We start from the raw sequence: 23,655 nt of genomic DNA, 5'->3' as shown, positions 1-23,655 counted from the left end.
TTTAGTCTTTCAACAAATGTGATGTACCTACTCTTATTAGGAGCTGTGCTGGTTTGGGGAATGAAATAGAGAATAAAAGAGATGATAGTCACTGTCTTCCTGGAGAATTAGCCTATTGGGGGCAAGGGACAATAAGCCTAACAACCCCCAGATAAATAATTGCTATTAAGAGATGTGCAATTATCTACACACCCTGGTGATACAGACTATATAACAGAACCCCTTATCCAGAGGGATACGTTTCAAGACCCCCAGTGAATGCCTGAAACCATGGATAGTACCAAACTTTATGCAGGCAGACCTCGAAGATTGTGGTTTCAGTTCCAGATCACCACAGTAAAGTAAATATCACAATAAGGTGAGTCACATGAAGGTTTTGTGACTATAAAATTTATGTTTATGCTATACTGTGGTCTAAAGTGTGCAATAGCTTTATGTCTAAAAAAAAATAGTGGATATACCTTAATTAAAAAATACTTAATTGGTAAAAAATGTTAGCTATAATCTGGCAGTGCAAGGTTGCCACAAACCTTCAATTGGTAGAAAATGCAAGGTCTGTGAGGTGCAACAAAGTGAAATGCAATAAAATGAGGTATTCCTATATACATACTATATTTACTCCTGCACTAATGAGCAGGCAACATATACAGTGAGAACACTCTGGACAAAGGGATGATTCATCTCCCAGGCAGGATAGAGTTGGACGGTATGAAATTTCATCACGTTACTCAGAAGGACAATGCACAATTTAAAACATATTAATTGTTTATTTCTGGAATTTTCCACTTAATATTTTTGGGTCCTGGTTGACTGTAGGTAACTGAAACCATGGAAAGTGAAACTGCAGGGTAGGGAGGACTATTATAATGTCATCCCTTCACACTGTTCTTATTCCCACCCAAACGAGACAATGGTAGGTTCTTCAGGTTTGTTTCATTCATTTTGTTTTGATTTAGGGGAAGAGACTGGTCATTGGCCAGAGTATGTGTGAAGTAAGATGGGTGGGATATATCAAGGCAAAGAGGAAAAATAATTTGGGACGGGAGAAACTTCTCAGTCCAAGTTACAAAACACCAAAGAGAGCTGCGTGCTTTTCTGTAACTCCAAGCTGCTTCTATGTCTGGAGGGTAGGTGAACTTTAGGAATAAGCACATGAGGCTATTTCATGTGAGGTTTACCCGTAGCTTTCTATAAGATTTGTGGATGAAGATAAATGTCATTTAAAGGTAATGCCTTACATAATAATTTATGAAGATAGTATCTTTCTCAATCTTTCTGTATATCTCTCTTCATTTCTCAATCACGATATTTCTATTAGTCTGTCTCACACACACAGTGACTGCACAATTGCATGAATAATAAATATTTGGAATTGTAAAGGCTGGCATATCTTCCAAATTTTTATGTTTAAAACAGCGGTTTTAAGGTAGTTGTGAGAAACTGGGTGATGTTTCATTGCACCACAGGGACTGAGCAATCATAAAGCAGTCGAAAGGACATGAACCGTGGAGTAGAACTGTCTTGAATTTAAATCCTGGTTCTGCCATCTACCAAATGTCTGAGCTTAGGCAAGTCACTTAGCACTTGTATCTTATGTTTTGTCATCTGTAAAATGAGGATAATAAAACTGCTACCAGGCAAACCTTCTGCATGAATTATATGAAAACACATGTGTCAGGAGTCCTAAATCCATTTCTATGGACCCTAGGATTTTATGCAAAATATTATATTTATATGCATTTGGGGGATATAAGTATTCGTAGAACTTACCAGATTTGTCAGATTGTTTGAGTCATTAATCTCAAAGTACCCAGGGCTCAAAACAAGGGTTCCACAAAGATAACTTCCCTATTCCCTTACTTTGAAAATAATATATTATGATTTTTCAAATAGTATATCTATCTATCTATCTATCTATCTATCTATCTATCTATCTATCTATCTATCTATATATTAGTGGATATACAGTCAGGGTAAATTACTGATTGATTTCCCCAATCAACACAATAACAAGACAGTTGTCAAATAAGATGGAATGAGGCAAGTGTTCAGAATTCTAGTGAGGAGGATTTATTCATCAGGCTTAGAGTGGTACATCATAATGTTTAATATCTTGTTCTCTAAAAGTCACAAAATCCGAGTTCAACTCTCAGTTTATGCCCCTAAAGGCAGCTAGCATTTACATAAATATTGTAGCTAGTAACCAATAAATCTTATTGTATTAAGCCACTGACATTCTAAAGGTTGATTTCTTGCTTAAATAAAGTGTAATGGGTGGCTTAGGGAGTTTGTAGGATGTACATTCTTTAGTCAGTTCAAGACCCAGGCTCTTACTCTTTTGTGGCTCCACCATTTTCGAACGGCCTTGGTGTGTTCTCGATTCAGCCCCAGATTCGGAAAGGCCCCATGTGGAAGACCACCACTTCTTAAACATATTCACCTGGAAACATGCTATTTCTGCTCATATTCTGTTGGCCAGAAGTTAATTACATTGCCATGCTTAATTGAAGGAAAAGTTGGAAAGTGTAGGCTAGTACCCCATAAATGAAGAAAATGGATTTTGATGAACTCACAGTACACTCAGTCACACTGCCTTTGTGGAACTGGGCAAGTCACTTCTTTTCTCCTCTCCAGGCCTCGCTTTTCCTATCTTTATGATAAACAGCTTAATACTTTCTTCACAGGGTTGTGAGCATTAGATGTACTCGTCAACGTGAAGCTTTCACCCTGTTCCTTGTGTAATGTAGTGTTCAATAAATGTTTGCTGTCACTATGTATATTATTTCTACAGCAGCCTTGACTGAGAGAAGTTAATGCTATCTGGGTGGATATAGGGTCCTCATTTACAAAGATTCAAAGGAATTCAGTGCCTTGAAAGGCTTCCATTAAAAATAATAATAATAAAAACAAAAAGTCTCGACGTCTAATGCTTAAAGAGAGACTTTGGTGATCTCTTGATCCAGTTCATGTATGAGCTTGTCTGGAGCTCCTGGGATGAGATAGAATGGATCCAAATTTTACTCTTTGATAAAGTGGTTGTCATCAGGCCTAATTGCTCTAGGCACAATTAAATGTGAATTAAATTATCACCCAAATGCCTTTTCATTTAGCTTTGTAGTTTATGACTTTGCCACCAGCTTCAGGTATCTGACTGCTGAATGAAGAAAAAAAGATATGGCACCTACTGGAAACCAAAACGCGTGGAACCACAGATCATTCTGATTTCAAAGGGTAATCTGAGTCCGTTAGAGGGATATAAAATGCAGGCACATTTTCCCTGGCAATTTCAAGCAGAAGTGAATGTTTGCAAGACATATTTTAATCTGGCATAGTGGAGCAATCTTTGCTCTTGGAATGTTTTTGTTTGTGTAATCCGGCTACTCTTCCTCTTCCTTTTGATATCCTTCCTTCCCACACAATCAATTATTAGGTCTTCAAATCATCCATAGAACATCTTAATCATCCTAAAATGAGAGCACAAAATTAGGGCCATTTAGCAAATATTAGATAAAAAACAAAACCAAAGCGAGACTTTAAGCTGATTGTAAGATATTAACATTTAGAATTAGAATCAAGAATTATAAAGCCAGAACTCTACATGAGGAGCTGCTTATTTTCTTTCTGGGAAACAAGAGCTTGACTTCCACAGTAAGGTGGGGTCCATGCAGACTTGTATATATATCTATTGATTGATCAGTATACACACACACACATACATGTAGATATATATCAATCAATAGATATATGTAGATATATCTATATCTATGTATATATACACACACACGTACACATATGTATCTATTGACTGATAATAGATATAGGTAGATAACTGGGGAGGTTAGTTAATTAACAAAGTAAGAAAAATGAGAAAAAATATTTGATGAGAGTGGCTTAACCATCACTGTGTAATGAGAACTCCATATATTTTACTATAATAATAACTGATATTGATTTAATTTCTACTTTGGATCAGCCACTTTGCTACAAACTTTGTGTGTACATTATCTTGAATACTCACAGTAATCCCATAGAATGTATTTTATTATTCTGTTTCATAGATGAAGAAACTAAGTCTTGGAAAATTTAGTTTGCCCAGTTTCACCCAAGTATTAACTGGCAGAGCAAGCATTTGATTACAGATCCTTCACTCCTTTTACCATAAGCATTAAAAAAATTGTATATAGCATACTAGTTACTGCTCTCTCATCTCACTTCACTTTTTATTTTCTCTGCACTTATAGACTCTAGAGAATTGCGTGTATGTATGTATGTGTGCGTGTTTCTCTCCAGCTCTAACATATCTTTTTTTTTAATTAATTAATTAATTTATTTATTTTTGGCTGCGTTGGGTCTTCGTTGCTGCTTGTGCACTTTTCTCTAGTTGCGGCGAGCGGGGGCTACTCTTTGTTGCTGTGCAGGGGCTTCTCGTTGCAGTGGCTTCTCTTGTTGCAGAGCACAGGCTCTAAGTGCACGGGCTTCAGTAGCTGTGGCACGCGAGCTCAGTAGTTGTGGCTCGCGGGCTCTAGAGAGCAGGCTCAGTAGTTGTGGTTCACGGGCTTAGTTGCTCCGCGGCATGTGGGATCTTCCCCAACCAGGGCTCGAACCCGTGTCCCCTGCATTGGCAGGCAGATTCTTAACCACTGAGCCACCAGGGAAGTCCCTCCAGCTCTAACATACCTTACTGATAAAAAGTGCCCTTCATTTATCTTCTGTCTCTAGCAATTATTGCTGTTCTGTTGGCCACGTAGTGTGATTGCAAAGAGAATCTATACCTCGTGATGGTTTTGACCTCTATCTTCAGAAACTGAACATTATCAGCTCCTTTGATGTCCCTCTATTTGTCATTTTACCCTCTATCCTATCTATCTTTATTTGTTTTACTTGTTTTGGCTTGTGTTACTCATGTTAGAAAATTTTCGCAAGTCTGGTGATTGTTGACTTTTTTCTCATATGAAGACTAGGGCAGTAAGAAGCTGACGGGAAGCTCTGGAAAGGGCTTGTTTAATGTGAGCCACACTGCAGGGTGATCTGGTTGATCCATTTCACTATGTAACTTCAGACACTAGTAGTTTTAGATTTTTCACTGGAGCTGGTTAGATCCTCTGACAAGATATTTATAGTCTCCAACGTGGCAGAAGAAGTCTTTTTGCCAGTATCCCGAGAGCTATTAGGGAAAGGCTGGGGAGAAGCTCTTAGAATTCAACATGTAATCTTTCACTTAATCACTCCCTCCCAACTAGTAAACCAGTTGCTTGCCTTTGGTTGTCGTCGTCCCTTTATTTATACTATACAAGTCTTTGAGGAAGAGAAACTTCATGCATGTGTTGAGTTGACCAACTCTAAACAAAAACATCTTCAGTATGATTTTAATTTGCATTTCCTTGATTACCAGTGAGGGACTATATACACTTATCTTTTTTTTTTTTTTTAATATTTATTTCGTTATTTATTTGGCTGCACCAGGTCTTAGTTGTGGCATGCAGGATCTTCGTTGCTGCATGTGGGATCTTCGTTGTGGCATGTGGGATTTTTAGTTGCAGCATGCACATGGGATCTAGTTCCCTGAGCAGGGATTGAACCCAGGCCCCCTGCATTGGGAGCACGGAGTCTTAGCCACTGGACCACCAGGGAAGTCTCTAAATGTACTTTTCTGTTAAATGCCTATTCATGTATTTTGTACATTTAAAAAATCATTTCTGATTTTTTAAATGTACAAAATATAAAGAATTAATCTATAGGAATTCTTTATATATTCTAGTACTAATCTTTTGTTATATGTGTTGCAAAAGAAATAATTACTCTTTAACTGTCACACATCATAGGAGAATGTGCTGAATAAATATAAAGGGTCTAATAAATAATGGAATCTATCACTTATGACAACTAATCTTCACAACAGTGCTAAAAGGAGGTTGAGATTTTCTCCACTTGTGAATAAGCAGCTGAGGGTTTAGAACATTTATGATTTTATTTAAGCTCCCCCAATTTGTTAAATAGATCAGAGTGTAAAACCCAAATCTGAAACCATTCTGTTTACTGTTATGACATTTGCTCCTCTCAAGAGAGTAAAGTACTAGGCCATATCTTTTTGTGAATGGTCTTTGAAACGCAAAATGTAAAAGACCATTTCTATTCTCAATGAAATTAAATAAAATTATAAAATAAAATTCCAGAATATAAGTTAAAGATTTTGTTTGGTTTTGTTTTGTTTTGAAGAAACAGGGCTAATAAGTCTTATTTTGCTCAACGAGGACTTATCTGCTACTAAAATTCAAATTCACTAATTGGAGATTTTGTTTTGACAAATAAAAATGGAAGTAGGTATACGATTCTATTTATTATTCACTCATATTCTTTATTATGTGATTTAATTATATTGCATACTCTCCTAGCATTTCCTGTTACTCTAATATTATGCCAATTATTTGAAACACATCTTGAAAATCAAACTAGGAGATAAAATGCTTACTTTTTTTCATGTTCTCTGTGTGTTGTGTTGATGAGCATCAGAAGCCTACCATAAAGCATGGAAAATATGTAGAGTACAATTGCTCAATAAGCTGAAATGCACAGCTTTTTTTTAGTAAAACAAAAAAGAAAAGTTTCCTTTATAGCATGTTACAGGAGCTATGGTTGGGAAATGATAGCAGAAAGTGATTTCGGTGTTTTCTTTAAGATCACAAAAGTGTTTCCAGGTTGTGTATGGTAAGAAAACAGTCAAACCCAAATCTGTATTCACAGGGCAATGCAATAGCCTTTCAAAAATGCTTTCCATGGAGAAGAGACCAGAATCAAAAGCAGGATCTAAGATTGCAGGTGAAAGGGTAATTACTCACTAAAGAATGTACCGCAAACCATTTCTGAATAGGGGAAGGACTCCTAAGAACTCTGCTTTTGATCATCTTGACCTGTTGGATAGTGACATATACTGTATTTGGAGAACATAAGATATTGAGTTAGAATTCATTCATTTCCCAACTTTACTTCTTTATAGGTTTAATGATTTGGGGGAAAGTCAATAAATTTATGAGCCTTAAATTCTTCACCTGTAAAGTTAGGGGGGAAATCTCTGCCACACATCATCCGTTTTACAAAAAAATTATACAATTACATGAATGAGCTTTGTAAGCAGTAAAACACTACACCAATTAGATTATCATTAGTACTTTGATTAGCTAATCTCTGTTGCTAATTATGATGCATCAAGTGAACTTTGCTCAAAGGTTTAAATACTTAACCACCTACATGACTCAATAATTCTGCATAATGGATCAAAATCATGGCATCTCTTATGAGTTAGGGAGGCAATGCTAGAGTGGAAATCAGAGTATGAGTTACACAAACTGTAGTTTCATTCCTTTGCCTGTTAGCTGTGTGTCCTTAGGCAAGATTCTGAACCTCTCTGACTTCTGAATTTTTTACTCTGTAAAATAAGGATACTCATTTCTACCTCTAAGTGTTACTATGAGTAAATCATATGATAAACACTATCCATGTAAAGGGTTCTTGGAATTTACTAGAATTTAAGTAACTCCTATGCTTCTCCTCAAACCCATTTTATTCTAAACATTGTTTGAATGTTCAGAAAACATATCTGGGTGGTTCTTATGTTGGATGAAGAATTAAGTGCAGGCAGGCACCTGGACTTGGAGAGAAGGGTAGTCTGCTGACTCACTGAGAATGGCAAATCCTCTATCTAGATCTGATCATATTATATGAAAATGATAAAGTCCAAATGCTAAATGGTATGATATTTGTATTTGTTTTTTAAAGAATTGTGAGAACTTCAGCATCTCTAGTTATGAGCCCCACTCTATCTGGGTTCTTATTGTCTTTCATTAGTTAAGTATAATTGACTAACTTCTTTGCCCCAACCATACTTGCCTCCCCGACATTTTTCAGAGAAGATGGGACTGGTTTGTTGTAGGCCCTTAATAAATGTCAATGACTAAAGACATTCCTGTTCCTACAGTTGACTATTTGGGTATGTTCTCTTGTATATAGAGGCTGCTGCTGCTGCTGTTATTGATAATGATGATGATGAAATAACATTAACAACAATAGCAACCCTCTGTTTAGATAATAAGATGTTCCATGCACTGTGCTAAGTTGTTTAACATGATTTTTTTCTTAAATCTTCAAAACAATTCTCTGCACAGACTAATGAGTTAACCATGGAACAAGACAAGTAACTTCGTCAAATTTACATCCAGTATTTTATGGAGGGAGAGAGAGACAGAGAGAGGGAGAGAGAAGGAAAGAGACATACTATGTTCAATTAACCAACTTGTATTAAAATATCAGGTTTACTCTATTCAGTATTCTCTAGATTAACCCCTTATCAGTCATATTATTTGCAAATATCTTCTCCCATTCAATGGGTTGCCTTTTTGTTTTGTTGATGGTTTCCTTTGCTGCACAACAACTTTTTAAATTGATGTGGTCCCATTTGCTTGGTTTTGCTTTTGTTGCCCTTGCCTGAGGAGATAGGTCCAAAAAGATATTACTTAGACTGATGTCAAAGAGCATACTGCCTATGTTTTCTTCTAGGAGTTTTATGATTTCAGTTCTTGCATTTAAGTCTTTAGTCCACTTTGAGTTTATTTGTGTATGTGATATAAGCAAATGGTCTCGTTTTGTACTTTTACATGTAGCTGTCCAGTTTTTCCAACACTATTCATTGAAGAGACTGTCTTTTCCCCATTGTATAGTCTTGCCTCATTTGTCATAGATTAATTAGCCATATATTCATGAGTTTATTTCTTGACTCTTTATTCTGTCTCATTGATGCATGTGTCTGTCTTTGTGCCATTACCATGTAGTTTTGATTACTATAGCTTTGTAGTATAGTTTGAAGTCAGGGAGCATGATACTGCCAGCTGTGTTTTTCTTTCTTAAGATTACTTTGACTATTCAGGGTCTTTTGTGGTTCCATACAAATTTTAGTATTATTTTTTCTAGTTCTGTGAAAAATGCCATGGGTATTTTGATAGGGATTGCAGTGAATCTGTAGATTGCTTTGGGAGTACAGAAATTTTAACAATATTAATTATTTCAATCCATGAGCATGGTAAATCTTTCCATTATTTGTGTTGTCTTCAATTTCTTTCATCAATGTCTTGTAGTCTTCTGAGTATAGTTCTTCTACCTCCTTGGTTAAATTTATTGCTAGGTATTTTATTCTTTCTGATGTGATTATAAATGGGATGGTTTTCTTGATTTCTCTTTCTGATAGTTTGTTATTAGTGTATAGAAATGCAACAGATTTCTGTGTATTAATTTTGTATCTTACAACTTTACTAAATTCATTTATTAGTTCTAACAGTTTTTCATGAAATCTTTACGGTTTTCTACATATAGTATCATGTCATCTGCAAACAGTGATTATTTCACTTCTTCCTTTCCAATTTGGATTTTTTTTTTTTTTTTTTACTTGTCTGATTGTTGTGGCTAGGACTTCCAATACTACACTAAATAAAAGTGGCAAGAGTGTGTATCCTTGTCTTGCTCCTGATCTTAGAGGAAAAGCTTTCAGCTTTTCACCATTGAATATGGCGTTACCTGTGGGTTTGTCATATACAGCCCTTATTATGTTGAGGTATGTTCCCTCTATAATCACTTTGTTGGAGTTTTTATCATGAATGCTGAATTTTGTCAAATGCTTTTTCTGCATCTATTGAGATGGTCTTGTGATTTTAATCCTTTATTTTGTTAATGTGGTGTATCACATTTGCAGATATTGAAACATACTTGCATCCCTGGAATAAATCCCACTTGATCATGATGTATGATCCTTTTAATGTGTTGTTGATTTTGGTTTGCTAATATTTTGTTGAGGATTTTTGCATCTATGTTCATCAGGGATATTGGCTTACAGATTTTCTTTTTTTGTAGTGTTTTTGTCTGGTTTTAGTATCAGGGCAATGCTGGCCTCATAGAATGAGTTTGGAAGTGTTACCTCCTCTTCAGTGTTTTAGAATAGCCTGAGAAGGATAGGTACTAACTCTTCTTTCAGTGTTTGACAAATTCACCTGTGAAACTGTCTGGTCCTAGACTCTTGTTTGTTGGGGTAGGGGTCGGGGCTGGAGTGGAGCCCAGAACAGGCTGGGGGGCATGCTGAGGCAATATTGGCAGGCTGCCTAGAGCACCAGGCACTTTTCGTTCTGCAGAGGCTTTGAAGTGAGTATGTTTGTGAATGAGCCCTTTAACCACAAATTCTCCATTTCCTAGAATCTTCTGGCTTTCCTGCTCATAAGCCCTGCTAGTTTTGAAAACCATTTAAGGGGGCTCATCTTCCTGGTGCCAGTCTCCAGAGCTCTGGTGTCCAGTGTGGGGCTCAAACCTCTCAATCCTTAGAAAGGATCTTTGAGTTTGTGATATCCCCTCCTGTTTGTTGCTTACCACACTAGGGGTATGGGTCCCAACCAGGTCTGTGTCTCTGCTCCTCGTACCCATCTAAATGTTATCTTTTTTCCCTTATATCTTTAATTATAGAAGAGCTGTTCTTCTAGTCTTCAGTTCATTTTCAGAGAGAGTTGTTCTATATATAGTTGTAATTTGGTGTGTTGGTGGGAGGAGGTGAGCTCAGCATTTTCTACTCCACCATCTTGATTGTGCCCTCACAATATGATCAAGGGTATATTTTCAAGATCTAGAATTTTGGCTTGGCAGGTGTTTGCCGCTTTTAACACTGTGAAGATGCTTTACCATTGTCTTATGGTTACTATTTTATTCCGATGAGACATCAGTTGTATTTCATATTGTTGTTTACATGTATGTAATGTGATTTTACTTGTCTCATGGCTTTCAAGATGTCCCCTATATCTTTTTTTATCTTTGACTCTGTTGTACCTTGGTATTATTGCCTTTGTATTTCTCTTCCTGGTGTTTGATGAGCTTTGTGTTTTTTAAGTTAACATCTTTCACAAAATTGGGGAATTTTTTAGGTATTATTCCTTCAAGTAAATTTTTTTCAATCCTATTCTTTCCTCTCCTTTTGGGATTCAAATTACATATATTTTAGGCAGCTTCATATGTTCTCGTAGTCGAGTCAAGGCAAGGAGGTTTTGGGTGGGGTTTTTTATTCTGTTCTTTAGAATGGATCATTTATATTTGTGTTGATCTATCTTAAGGTGCAGTAACCTTTTTTTTTTTTCTATATCAAATATGATCTTAGGCTTATGCAGAGAAGTTTTTTTTTAATTAGACTCATGTATTTTACAGGTCTAGAATTTCCATTTAGTGCTTTTTATTCTATATTTTTCTTATTATTCCCCATCTGTTTATTCATTTTGACCAACTTATTTTTGAGTTATTGCACATATTTATAATAGCTACTTTAAAGTCCTTATCTGCAGATACCAACATCTGGGTCTTCTCGTTGTTGGTTTTTATTCTTTATTTTTTCTCTTGATTATGGGTTTCATTTTTTGTATTTTTGTGCATGTCTAGTATTTTTTTTAATTGTTTACAGGCCTTTGTAAGTGACATATTTTAGAGATGCTCTTGATTCTGTTATCTTTTTCTGAACAGTGTTGACTTTTTCTAGCAGTCTAGGGAAAACTCCATGACTGGACTCAAGCTCCAAACTATATCTCCATTTCAGGGAGAAGTGCAGGAATTTTTTTCCCCTCCTAGTCTCCCGGGTACTGCTTTTGCTGGAAAACATGGCATCGTTCATGCTTACTATGCCTACCTTCAGGACTTAGCCAGGATTTGGGTGAAGATTTTTAGTAGAGTTTTGAAGATCCTCCTCTCTGGTTCTCTCCATTCTTGGACTTCTCTCTCACCCTCCACACAGTCTGGCAGCCATCTTTCCCCTTCTCAAGACAGTAAGACTATGGATTTCTGTTTGAATTCTAGCCACACAGTCTTGGGTGGACTGAAAGGTGCACTCAGACCATATAAACATAAAATTGACTCAGTGTAGTTTTCTTTTTCCTTCACTTTCTGGCCATTTTTTCTTTCTCCAGTGCATCCATATAATTTGTTTTTGTTAAAATTTTATAATTATTATCAGATAATTAGTCTAACATAAGCTACTCTGCCATTACTAAAAGAGAAACTCTTCTACTACAATTTTAATTTTTTTTCTAATTAAAGCATTTTCTAATGAAGTATTTCCGCCTGTACAGTTTCCTCTTTTTTCCCCTATTTTTCTGATAGGAGCATTATGTAACATTATGGCTACAAATTAGCAGAATTAAAAGTTCTTGGCTAATTTAACCAAGAATACAGAATCATAATGGTATTAGGAGGATACATATAGAAATAGCAGTGTAGTGTATTTTATAATGGCTTTTCTAGTTCATTGGTCTCTAATGGGATTCTTAGTTTTTGGTGACACTAGCTGGGCACAGTAGATTCCTACCTATTTTAGGAGATGTGATTCTACCAGTACTGGGAGATATGAATTTTACTGCTTCTCTAGAAATCTCAAACTTGCTCCTTAGTGTTCTTTCATATACAGCTTATTTAATGATATTTATAGCTATAAACAGTTTTAATATTGATTAAAACAATTGAACTTTCACGTCTCTAATACCAAACTGATTATTTAAATAATGTCGCATCTTCATCTTTTTCAGGATGAATAAGTCAGAACACACTTATCTTGCAGTTTTCTGTGATTTAGCATCCTGGAAAAGGACTTCTCCATTGCCAAACAGCTGTACTCAATAATTTTACACGTTTGACACTTTGAGAAGAAAATGTATAGATATGCTTCAGAAATTAAGTTAGTATTTTAGAGAAATGTATTATAGTGTTTGAAAATAACACATGATCACTTTATGTATGGACATTAACTTTTATTTAGCTAGGTATTTATTTAAATGGGATTTTTTTTGGAAATTCTAGAATGAGAGTACAAGAGCATTGTTTATTAAAGCCATAGGACCCATATTGAAATCCTACTTCAAAGAATGATGGCTAGATGGTCAATCCTGTTTTGATACTCTTTCAGTGTGAATTTTTCGTTGAATCATAAAGATTCAAATTCTTTATGGGTCAGAAATGATGCAAAGATAATAAACCAATATATCTTACTAAATACTGTCCTTAACACAAACAAACAAAAAGACCCTTTTTTTTCATGCAAGTTATGTTTTAGCTCCCATCTACTGAGAGGTTAAAGTTGTGTTAATCATTATCATCCTCTCATTATCACAATAATCAAATGCTTAAATTAAGTGTATCATTTCTGAGAGCCATCTGTCAAAGTTGTGCTATGAGCATATCCAAGCTATAGAATTGTGAGATCTGATATTGTACACACCATGGGCTGCTTCACCTCTGGTTCATTCCTGGGGCACCACAGGCCATTTTTTAATCAGGCAATAATCTACGTGACTAGATCTTTGATCAAAAGATTCTGTCAGACAGGATGACTATTGTAGGTAGCAGGGAATAACTAAAACGAACAAAAACAGCTATTCTCCTTGGCCCATTTAATCTTTCTTAAACTCAGACAAATCTTCATTGTAATCTATTTCTAAATCATGTCTACTATCTTGATATTAGGTAGTGTGGAGGTATGGAAGGATGAAACAACAGATGCATTTGGGGAAATGTGAAAAGCCAGGAGTAGTGAAGGAAGTGAAGGGCACCTGAGGTAGAGTAGAGAGAGATGAGTTTGAAAAGGTCATCAAAAGAGATGCAATGAGGATCTTGTGTGATAAATAAGGGGAGGTACTCACTTAAGAATTTGCCAGAAAGTGACATGATTGGATGTGCATTTTTAAAAGGTTAGTCTAATAGTTTTCTCCATTCAGGGTACTGTTGCTCAGAGGGAATGTTTGGAAGCGTGTATGGGGACAGGGGACATTTTAAAAATAAACCTTTTTATTTTGGAGTAATTTTAGATGTACAGAATACTTGTAGGGTTAATACAGAGAGTTCCATATACCTCTCATTTAATTTCCTATTTTGTCAGTATCTTATGTTATCACAGTACATTTGTCAAAGCAAACATTAGTGCATTACTATTAACTTCATTCCCAACTTCATTTGGCTGTTACCAAATTTTCCATTTATGTCCTTTTGTGTGTGTGTTCCAGGATTTAAATTAGTGTATTACTTGCCTTAAATGGTCATGTCTCTTTAATGTCCTCTGGTCTGTGAAATTATTCATCTTTTCTTTGTTATTTGTGATCTTGACAGTTTTAGGAGTACTGCCCAATCTGATATTTTATAGAATGCTCATTGAATTGTATTTGTCTAATGTTTTCCTCATGATTAGATCAGAGTTATGCCTTTTATAAAAGAATATCACAAAGTGCACTTACATCATATCAGGGGTACATGATATCTACATGACATCACTGGGGATGGTAAACTTTATCACATGTTAACATGGTGTATGCCAGGTTCCTCCTCTATAAAGTTACTATTATTTTTCTTTCCCTACTCAGTTCATTGGAAGCCAATCATAAATCTAGTCCAAGGTCAGCGAAGGAGGGGTAAAGCTCTGCTTCCTGGATGAGGAGTATCTACATATACTATTGGGAATTCTTCTATAAGGACATTATCTCTTCTCTTAGGAAGCATTTTTTGTTACCACAGTTACTAGAGATATCACTGATATTTGTTGGGCAGGATCCAAGGAAGCTAAGGGTCCTGCAATTTGGGGGTCATTTCTGTATAACAAAGAATTGCGTGTCCCTAAACACCAATAGCTCTTCCTTTGTGAAGCTCTGTAGTACGTGCATTCTCAATGGGGGTGATGTCACCTCTAAGGGTGTGAAAATTGATTCTTTGGGGCAGAAAAAAGTCTTCCTTTTGTTATGTATAAAGCACAAATATACAAACAGTGAAAGAACAGATATATAGTATATATAAATACCTGTGGTATTAAAATTTCATGGAGAACAATCAGGAAAAATATGTCTAAACATATTCCTGGGGACTGATAATTTAAAAAAAAGGGGTGAGAAATATCAGTTTAGCTGAAAACTGGCAAATGAGTTGAAGTGCATAAGAGGAGGGTTTGAGCAAGGAACAGAAAGGAAAGGAAAAGGTATCAATCAAGAAATTACTTCCGTTGACCTCCAGATTAAGCATATTATGGACGTTAATGAGAACACTGTCTCTTTTTGTTTAGGATTGATTTCTATGTGATTTTTTGGATTACTATCTTTAAAAAAAATTAGTCACTTAAGATAAGCCATAAAATTATTTAAAATATTTCAGGGAAAAATGACAAATTATATGATTTTTTTGCACACCCAACAAAATTTTGGAACGTATTGCTTACATATAACAGCATTCCCCGTACTTCTACATGTTTTCATTATAACTTCCTTCTAGCTTCACGGACATTTTCTGGATAGTTGACGTTACTGGATCACTGACCCTGGAAAATAATGTAGTGACCGTCGTACATTTTATGACTTTATCTGGGTTAACTCTGATAGGAATCCTTGAGATACGGCTTCAAGACCTTGTGCATTTTTTAAAGAAAAATCTGAGTGTAAGCAATAAAATTAAAATTTTTTGATGAGAGAGGTGAAGAAGAGTGCAACTCAAACAGATGATGTTTATCTTCTTTTGATTTAATCTCAAGGTAATATGTGCTTAGAAAGTCTGGAAAATAAAGGAGAGTATAAAGAATAAAATATATAATGCATGCAATTTTATTGCAGTTTCAGTACTTTACTAATCAATATTTTCCATGACTTAAATATATTTTCCTCCTTTATAATGTTTACTTTTTAATAACTCTATAATATCCCAATATTTAAGGTATACATATATACTTTTTCAATCAAACTTCCTCTCTCTTCCTATTCATTATTCGATTTCTTTGCACTCAGATAACCTCAACTTAATATCACTTGCCTTCTTTTATGAGCAACTCTATCATTCTTCCTTTTCCAACTTCATGACCTTTAGCTATGTGAATTATCTAAGGCTGCCCTTTAAACAGCATTCTTCCATGGACAAAGCCCAGAGAGCAGTTAAAAAAAAAAAAAAATCCAGTGAGTCTTATTTAGTACAGTGCAAAACTCTGAATGATTATGGAAATGAGTAGGTATATTTAATGCATCTCACAGTCAGATGTGTGTATACATTATGACACCAAAATAGAGGTCTTAAATGGGTTTAAGGACCCCGGTTAGGATTTATGACTTCCCAGGGTGCTGAAGTAAGTAGGAAATTAGATTGACAAACTACTGATCTTTGAAGAAGAATAGTGAGTGGGAGAGGAACAGGGAGACAAAGCAGGAAAGTGATATCCTAGTTTTCAAAAAGACAAGGAAGTTATATTCCTTAAACAATGAGCTGTGAGCATGACTTTAATGCCCAATGAAGTTGACATTTTTGTTCTATTTGACTAGTTAATCTTCATTCCTACTTCCTAAGGCTTTTACAGGTTTTCTTTCAGATCTATTCTCTTTCTGAATCTCAGGTCATATGATTTGGTGGTTGTAGTTTGTGTTAGGAGTTAACCCTACCACTGCTCCTATAGATGAGTTCTGAGGGACTTAAGACAATCAGCATATTTTATCAATACTTCCCTGATCCTAGTGATTTGTTGATGTGGGGGGGCATGTGACACACTTGGATCAATGAGAGATAGAGCTAGAACTTGTTTTATTCACTGGGAGAAAGTAGCTCCTCTCTGCACTAGAGCTTTTGGACCTGAGAGAACATGAGATCTGCAGGTGCTGAAGGTTTAATTGGGCCTACAGAAGAGATCCAGGTGGATAACAAAGCCAATGAAGATGACGGAATAGGCAAAGGCAGAGAATCCTGTCTTGATGCCAACATGGGAGTCTTGTAATCTGACCAGGGATAAAGACAGACCACTTCTTCAAATGTTAATTTATGTAATTTGAAATGCTTCAGTTGCTTCTTTTACTTGCTACTGATTACTTTATGTTCTCTGCTTGCTTTGGAGGATTTTTCTTTAGGATTTTTTTTTTTATTATTCTTTAAAAAAAATTAAATCTTACTCTACTCAAGAACATTCTTCTTGAGTAATATTACCAATCTCAGTGACCATCTTTGTGCTGATGACTCCCAAATATTTATTTCCACTTCCCTAAGTGACAGATACCTATTTGATTCATCTACTTGAGAATGCTTCAGAATGTTTTATCTACTCCCAATGGTGACATGTCTCCTCTAATCTCAATTTCAGTTAATAGAATCACCATCCACCTATTTTCTCCAAGTACCGCTTGAAATAACCTTGATACATCCCAATCCTGTCTTTCATCACATTAGACCAATTATCCTCAAAATTAGCACACATTAGACCTACTTGAGGCACCTGTAGATTCCAGGCTGGGAATGGTCTGGGTTGGGATCCAGAAATGTGTGTTTTTTTCAAGCTCCTCAGGTGATTCTGATGTAGGTTGTCTATGGACCATATTGTGAGAAAAGCGACATTTAGATCATAAAATTATTTGGGACAGAGGTCATGACTCATTACATTTGTATCCCCAGCATTTAGGAAAATACTTGATACATAGTAACTGATTAAAATATTGGAAAAATGGATGGATCCTGAAGACAACAAACTTAGACATGTCAATAATTTGGCCATTTCCATCACTAACTCTGCCACTGCTTTAGTCGACTAAGAATTAATCTATGACATTAAACTTAATAGAATTTCTGAGTGAGGTCTAAACACCTGTGTTGTTGAATATAAGCCCATATTATTTTTATGAGACAAAGAAAACATTTAAAAAATGAGTAGTTTCAATGGAATATTACTCAGCCATCGAAAGGAATGGAATTGAGTCATTTGTAATGAGGTGGATGGACTTAGAGTCTGTCATACAGAGTGAAGTAAGTCAGAAAGAGAAAAACAAATACCGTATGCTAACGCACACATGTGAAATCTAAAAAAATGGTACTGATGAACCTAGTGGCAGGGCAGGAATAAAGACGCAGATGTATTGCAGCAACATGGATGAACCCAGAGATTATCACACTAAGTGAAGTAAGCCAGACAGATAAAGACAAATATCATATGATATCGTTTATATGTGGAATCTAAAAAAAAATGATACAAATGAACTTATATACAAAATAGAAATAGACCCACAGACACAGAAAACAAACTTATGGTTATCAAAGGGGAAGGTGAGGAGAGATAAATTAAGAGTTTTGGATTAACATATACACACTAATATATATAAAACAGATAACCAACAAGGACCTACTGTATAGCACAGGGAACTATACTCAAATTTTTGTAATAACCTATAAGAGAAAAGAATCTGAAAAAGAATTGATATACATGTGTGTATAACTGATCACTTTGCTGTACACCTGAAACTAACACAGCATTGTAAATCAACTATACATCAATTAAAAAAAAAACAGCTGCAGGATGTATTGGAACTGGTAATGAAAATAAACAGATCATATCAAAAAAAAAAAAAAAAAAGACGCAGATGTAGAGAATGGACTTGAGGACACAGTGGGGGAAGGAGAAGCTGGGATGAAGTGAGAGAGTAGCAATGACATATATACACTACCAAATGTGAAGTGGATGGCTAGTGGGAAGCTGCTGCATAGCACAGGGAGATCAGCTCGGTGCTTTGAGACGACCTAGAGGGGTGGGATAGGGAGGGTGGGAGGGAGGGGATATGGGGATATATATATACTTATAGCTGATTCACTTTGTTGTACAACAGAAACTAACACAACATTGTAAAACAATTATACTCCAATAAAGATGTTTAAAAAAAAAAAGTAGTTTACTACCTTCTTATCTTTCAGTTTTACTCTCAAAAACATATCCCTTATCAGCAGTTTCTCTTTACTACAATAAATTCCCATATTTCCACAGGAGCTACCTTTGGAAAACGTAAATCTATTGATATATATGTCATTCCTTTTTACAAAAATTCATGTAGGATCCTCATTTGCTAGAGGGTAACAACCCTAGATGCTGATCTCTTTTATGACTCGATGCCTTTGTGTGTGATGCTTCTTTGGAATGGCTTACTCTCCCTACTTTGAAAAAAGAGTAGATGATGGATGGATAGATAGATAGATAGATAGATAGATAGATAGATAGATAGATAGATAGATAGATAGATAGGATCCCTCCATCAAGATCCAGATAAATGGTATCTCATCAGTAAGGCTGTGACTCCCCTCAGGCAGAACTATTTGCTTCATTCTACACAGCTCTGAGAAGAGTTGTCTTTATCTCTCATTGTAAAGTTGTATTCTTTTGTTTCCACGTGTATACCATTTGTTTGCAAATCTGACAGTTATACTTCCCAAAGTTACTAAACATCTTGGTAGGAGTCAAATAGTTGAATCAAACTCACGTATCTAATATTTGGAGGCTTCCACTGGCAGGTGGCCAAGGGATCACAAAATGTGTGTCTAAAATTCTCATGGTTCATGGCTGGTGGTATTACCAACATTCCATGGGATGGATGAAGAAGGGTTTTTTAAAAGAAATGCTGCTAACGTTGCAAAAATAAAGATATCTTCTACACAGTACAGGACTTTCACGATAAACACCAAGCCCTATAGAGTTACTTACAAGGGTTTTCATTATCTAGTCTCTGCCTATGTCTCCACATTCATCTTGTTCTTCTTTTTTTTTTTTTTTCCCTCATATTCCATACTCCAGCCACAATGGTCTGCTTCCATGCTCTAAATCTCTTTCCTCTCTGCTTTTATATAACATGTTTATTATGCTTAGAAACACCCACCCTCCCAAAACTTTCTCAGGTTCACTTCAAGTTTTATTTCCTCAGGTACAACCCCTGTGTATGGCCTTCTTACTCCTTGGTCTGTTGTGAGTAACCATCCTCTGTGCTTCTGAATGACTGCATGCCATTTCAGTCTTCACATGGATGTTTATTTTTCTATGCTAGACTCTGAGCTTCACCACGCCTGCATACTTCGTATCTACCGCAAAACTTAATAAATTAATTAACGAATGAATTGATTGAATAAGTAACTGATGACTAATAATAGTTAATATAACAATTCTGAATATGTTAATAAATAAACTAATTAATATAATAGGTCATTTCAGGCAAAGATAGAATGAGGCTTTATTAGCGTTGCCTTCTCACCATTCCTTGCACACACATACTCACACATACACACACCAGCTGGCACTTCTGAACACACAACAGCCTAATACCACTTGTTTAAACAAATATATTTAATACTAGTTCTTGGACCCATGAAATTTGCTGATTTACAAAACTGAAAGAGAAAATCAGAGTATTATACCCAACTTAATTTACATTAGAGTCTCTCTGAGCTAACTTTTATTTATAGTTTTCTTCTTCAAATGTTTTTAAAATTTGTAGAAAGACTTGGTTGCTGTTTTTGAAAAAGCATCATTCAGGCTTTAATGTGGACAATAGGTTGTACCTCAAAGAGGAAAGAGGTAAGACCCTTAAAAATCATTATGCATCTAGACAAGAGTAATTAAAATCTAAAACGTTTACAGGGAGAGCTCCGGTTCAAGGTAGCATTAGAACAACTGTGTAACAGCAAAGTCTACCTTCATAGCTTTTACTGGAGAGATGCTTGAAATTCATCAGTAAAATTAGAGCCCCATAACCTTTGTATGCTCTTACTTCATTTCCAAGTTAAATTGGTACATGTAGACAAGAGATAAATTGGATAGTCTACATCATTAAGTCTCTTAACTCAAAGTGGGGAACAAGGTTCTGTAAAACCATCAAGAGATAACTTAAAGGATTCTGATTTTTCTCTCTCCCCGTTCTGCTCCTTATCTATCTTCCCTTCCTCCTTCACCTCCATCCTACTCTAAGATGGAAACTGAGACACCTCAATTTATTTATTTTTGGCTGCACTGGGTCTTTGTTGCGGCGCACGGGCTTTCTCTAGTTGCAGTGAGCAGGGGCTACTCTTGGTTGCGGTGTGCGGGCTTCTCATTTTGGTGGCTTCTCTTGTGGAGCATGGGCTCTAGCATGCAAGCTTCAGTAGTTGTGGCACGTGGGCTCAGTAGTTGTGGTTTGTGAGCTTTAGAGCGCAGGCTCAGGAGTTGCGGCTCATGGGCTTAGTTGCTCCGCGGCATGTGGGATCTTCCCGGACCAGGGCTTGAACCCGTGACCCCTGCATTGGCAGGCGGATTCTTAACCACTGCGCCACCAGGGAAGCCCGAGACACCTCTATTTAAATGGTAAGATAGAAAAGCATGGGTGATCTTAAATCATAATTTTTGTCTTCCTTTTTTTTTCATCAGATGTTTCCGGGACTGTATTTTTAACCACACAAATTTATATTTGGGGAAAAAGCAATGGTGTATGCAACCCCAAGAAATAGGGGAGCACCATATGTATGGAACCACAGGAGTCATTTAGTATATCTAGAACTGTACTGTCTACATCTGGCTGTTTAAATTAATTACATTTGAATACACTTAAAAACCTAATTCTTCCATCACCTAGGCTATATTTCAAGTGCTCAATAGCCACATGTAGCTAATGGCTACCATGTTGTACAGAACAATAAAGCCCGGAACTCAATTTTTATTTTACTTCCTTAGGTAAACTGAATCTGACCTGCTCCTCCCCTTCTTCATTCCCAGTGAGTCACATCTCTTTGTTCTTTACTCTTATGAGACTCCTCTTTCTTTCTTTCAAATTTGTCCCACCATATGCAAATATACATTAATATGTATTAATAACCCCATCTTCACTGTTCTAAGATCTATTAGGGAAAGTACTATCAGAGCAAATCGATTTGATGAATACTTTTGAATAAATGAGTGGATGGGATGGTAGATGATATGACTTGGGAAACGTCAGCAAAATATCAGAAGGGATGCAGAGGTTATAGAAGAACTTAAACAGGGATACGGCATCACAATTTTATTTTTAAGCGAAGCTGTTTATACTCCTAATCAAGTGGATGCTGCAAGGGAGGAATTTTTTTTCCTGCTACTGTTCTGGGTTCTCTGGCTGAGGTCTTGTAAATTGGATTGACAAAAGACGATTCACAAGCGAAAAACCAATAGAAGTTTATTAGCATGTGTATCATGCTTACACTCGGGAGCACTCACAGATGAGTAACACAAAGGGCTGGTTAGAACTTGGGTTTATATAGTATATTAGCAGAGGCACAGTACTTTTTTAGAGAAGTGAAAAGACAACGGAAAAGGATTTTAAGTTTCTTGGGCAGCAAATTGTGAGAAGGCAAATATATGGAAACTAATGATAGATAAAGACTAGTTCATAAAGTTTATTATGTGGATTGCTCTGGTGCTGTCTCCCAGCTGATAAAGTTCTAAAATTGTCTTGAATGATTAACTTTTTTCCTTCCTGGTACAGAGGAGAGGGGCATACCTTTTTAAATTCATGTCCTGCTTTTAGGCAAATAGGGGGAAGGCAGAGAGCTTTTCTTGAACCTTCTTCTCAATTGCCTTCAGCTCAAAATAATGCTTATGCCAAAATGGCATATTTTGGGGTGGCGTATTCTGCCACCTGAGATGCTTAATGCTCTTTACCCTTTACTCAGCCATTGTAGCATGTTCATTCTAGAATCGTGCCATTATGGCATCATACTTGACAATTTTCATGAAAAGGATTTCTGTGTATATGTGTCACTACCTTCTTCTCTACGTAGACATGCAGTTTCTTTCAATAGCGTTAAAAAAATGATGTGAAAATCTTGTTAGGAATTCATACTGAGATTAGAGATGATACTTCAAAGGACAGACTTGAAGATGCTTATCTAATATACCCTAAAGATAATCATATAAAAATCCCACCTAAGATTCAAACTGCACTTATTGTATTCCTTAATAAAGCAATAATTTTCCTTTTGTCCCAAATACTACAGAATGTTATTTTTAACTTTCCGTTATGACATGATTATATGACTTACGAAGTTACAGAGTTGCAACTAACTCCTCAAGAATGCTTTATTTCAGTCCTAAAAAGAGAGCAAGAAAAAAAAAAAAAAAAACCTTTCAGGTTGGACACAGTATTTCCCAGTTGGTAAGCAGCAAAACTGCCACTTTTTTATTTGATGAAATATGATGGATGGGAAAATATTTATCTACGGGTAGAAAAATATTAACGTGGAAAAAATCATTTGTCCAAGGCTTAAGGAATATATGTTACTCTTTTATTTTTAATTAAATACAATTTATGCTAACCATCCTTTTCTACTTAACAAAATTAAACATTCTTTATATACAATATTCTATAAGAATATATAAAGAAGACAAGCATTATTTAGCAAATTAGCCTAAACCTCACTTCTTGGATCTATCAGTTATGCTTCCTGGCTCATCCAAAGTGATTTGTTGCAGCTATTTTCTTATAAACTTATGTTTGTCATATACATTTTGTGTTCCTCAGTTTCCCTAATATTGAGCAGTATGACAAACAGAATACATCAAATTATTCAGGGCCCGCGTGTTAAGTAACAAGCTGGTTGTCAGATAGATGACATTTTACTAAGGCCAGCCAGTGCACATTTTTCTTGGCATTCACAGTGTACAATATGATTAAGATAGCTAAGAGGATAAATGCCAGGTAAAGATGTTGTTCTAGTCAGATATTAAAGGAAGAAAAGGTTAACATTTTTCTCACTGGTGGCTATAAAACCATCATAAAGGTTTCTCCTCCTTTCTTGTCATCTTTTTTTGGTGTATCCTAGGATAAAACACTTGAAAACAAATTG

Source organism: Eubalaena glacialis, chromosome 18 (genome assembly GCF_028564815.1).
Source record: "Eubalaena glacialis isolate mEubGla1 chromosome 18, mEubGla1.1.hap2.+ XY, whole genome shotgun sequence".
Lineage (NCBI taxonomy): Eukaryota > Metazoa > Chordata > Mammalia > Artiodactyla > Balaenidae > Eubalaena > Eubalaena glacialis.
The sequence above is the reverse complement of the archived record's forward strand: the minus strand, read 5'-3'. Positions refer to the sequence as shown.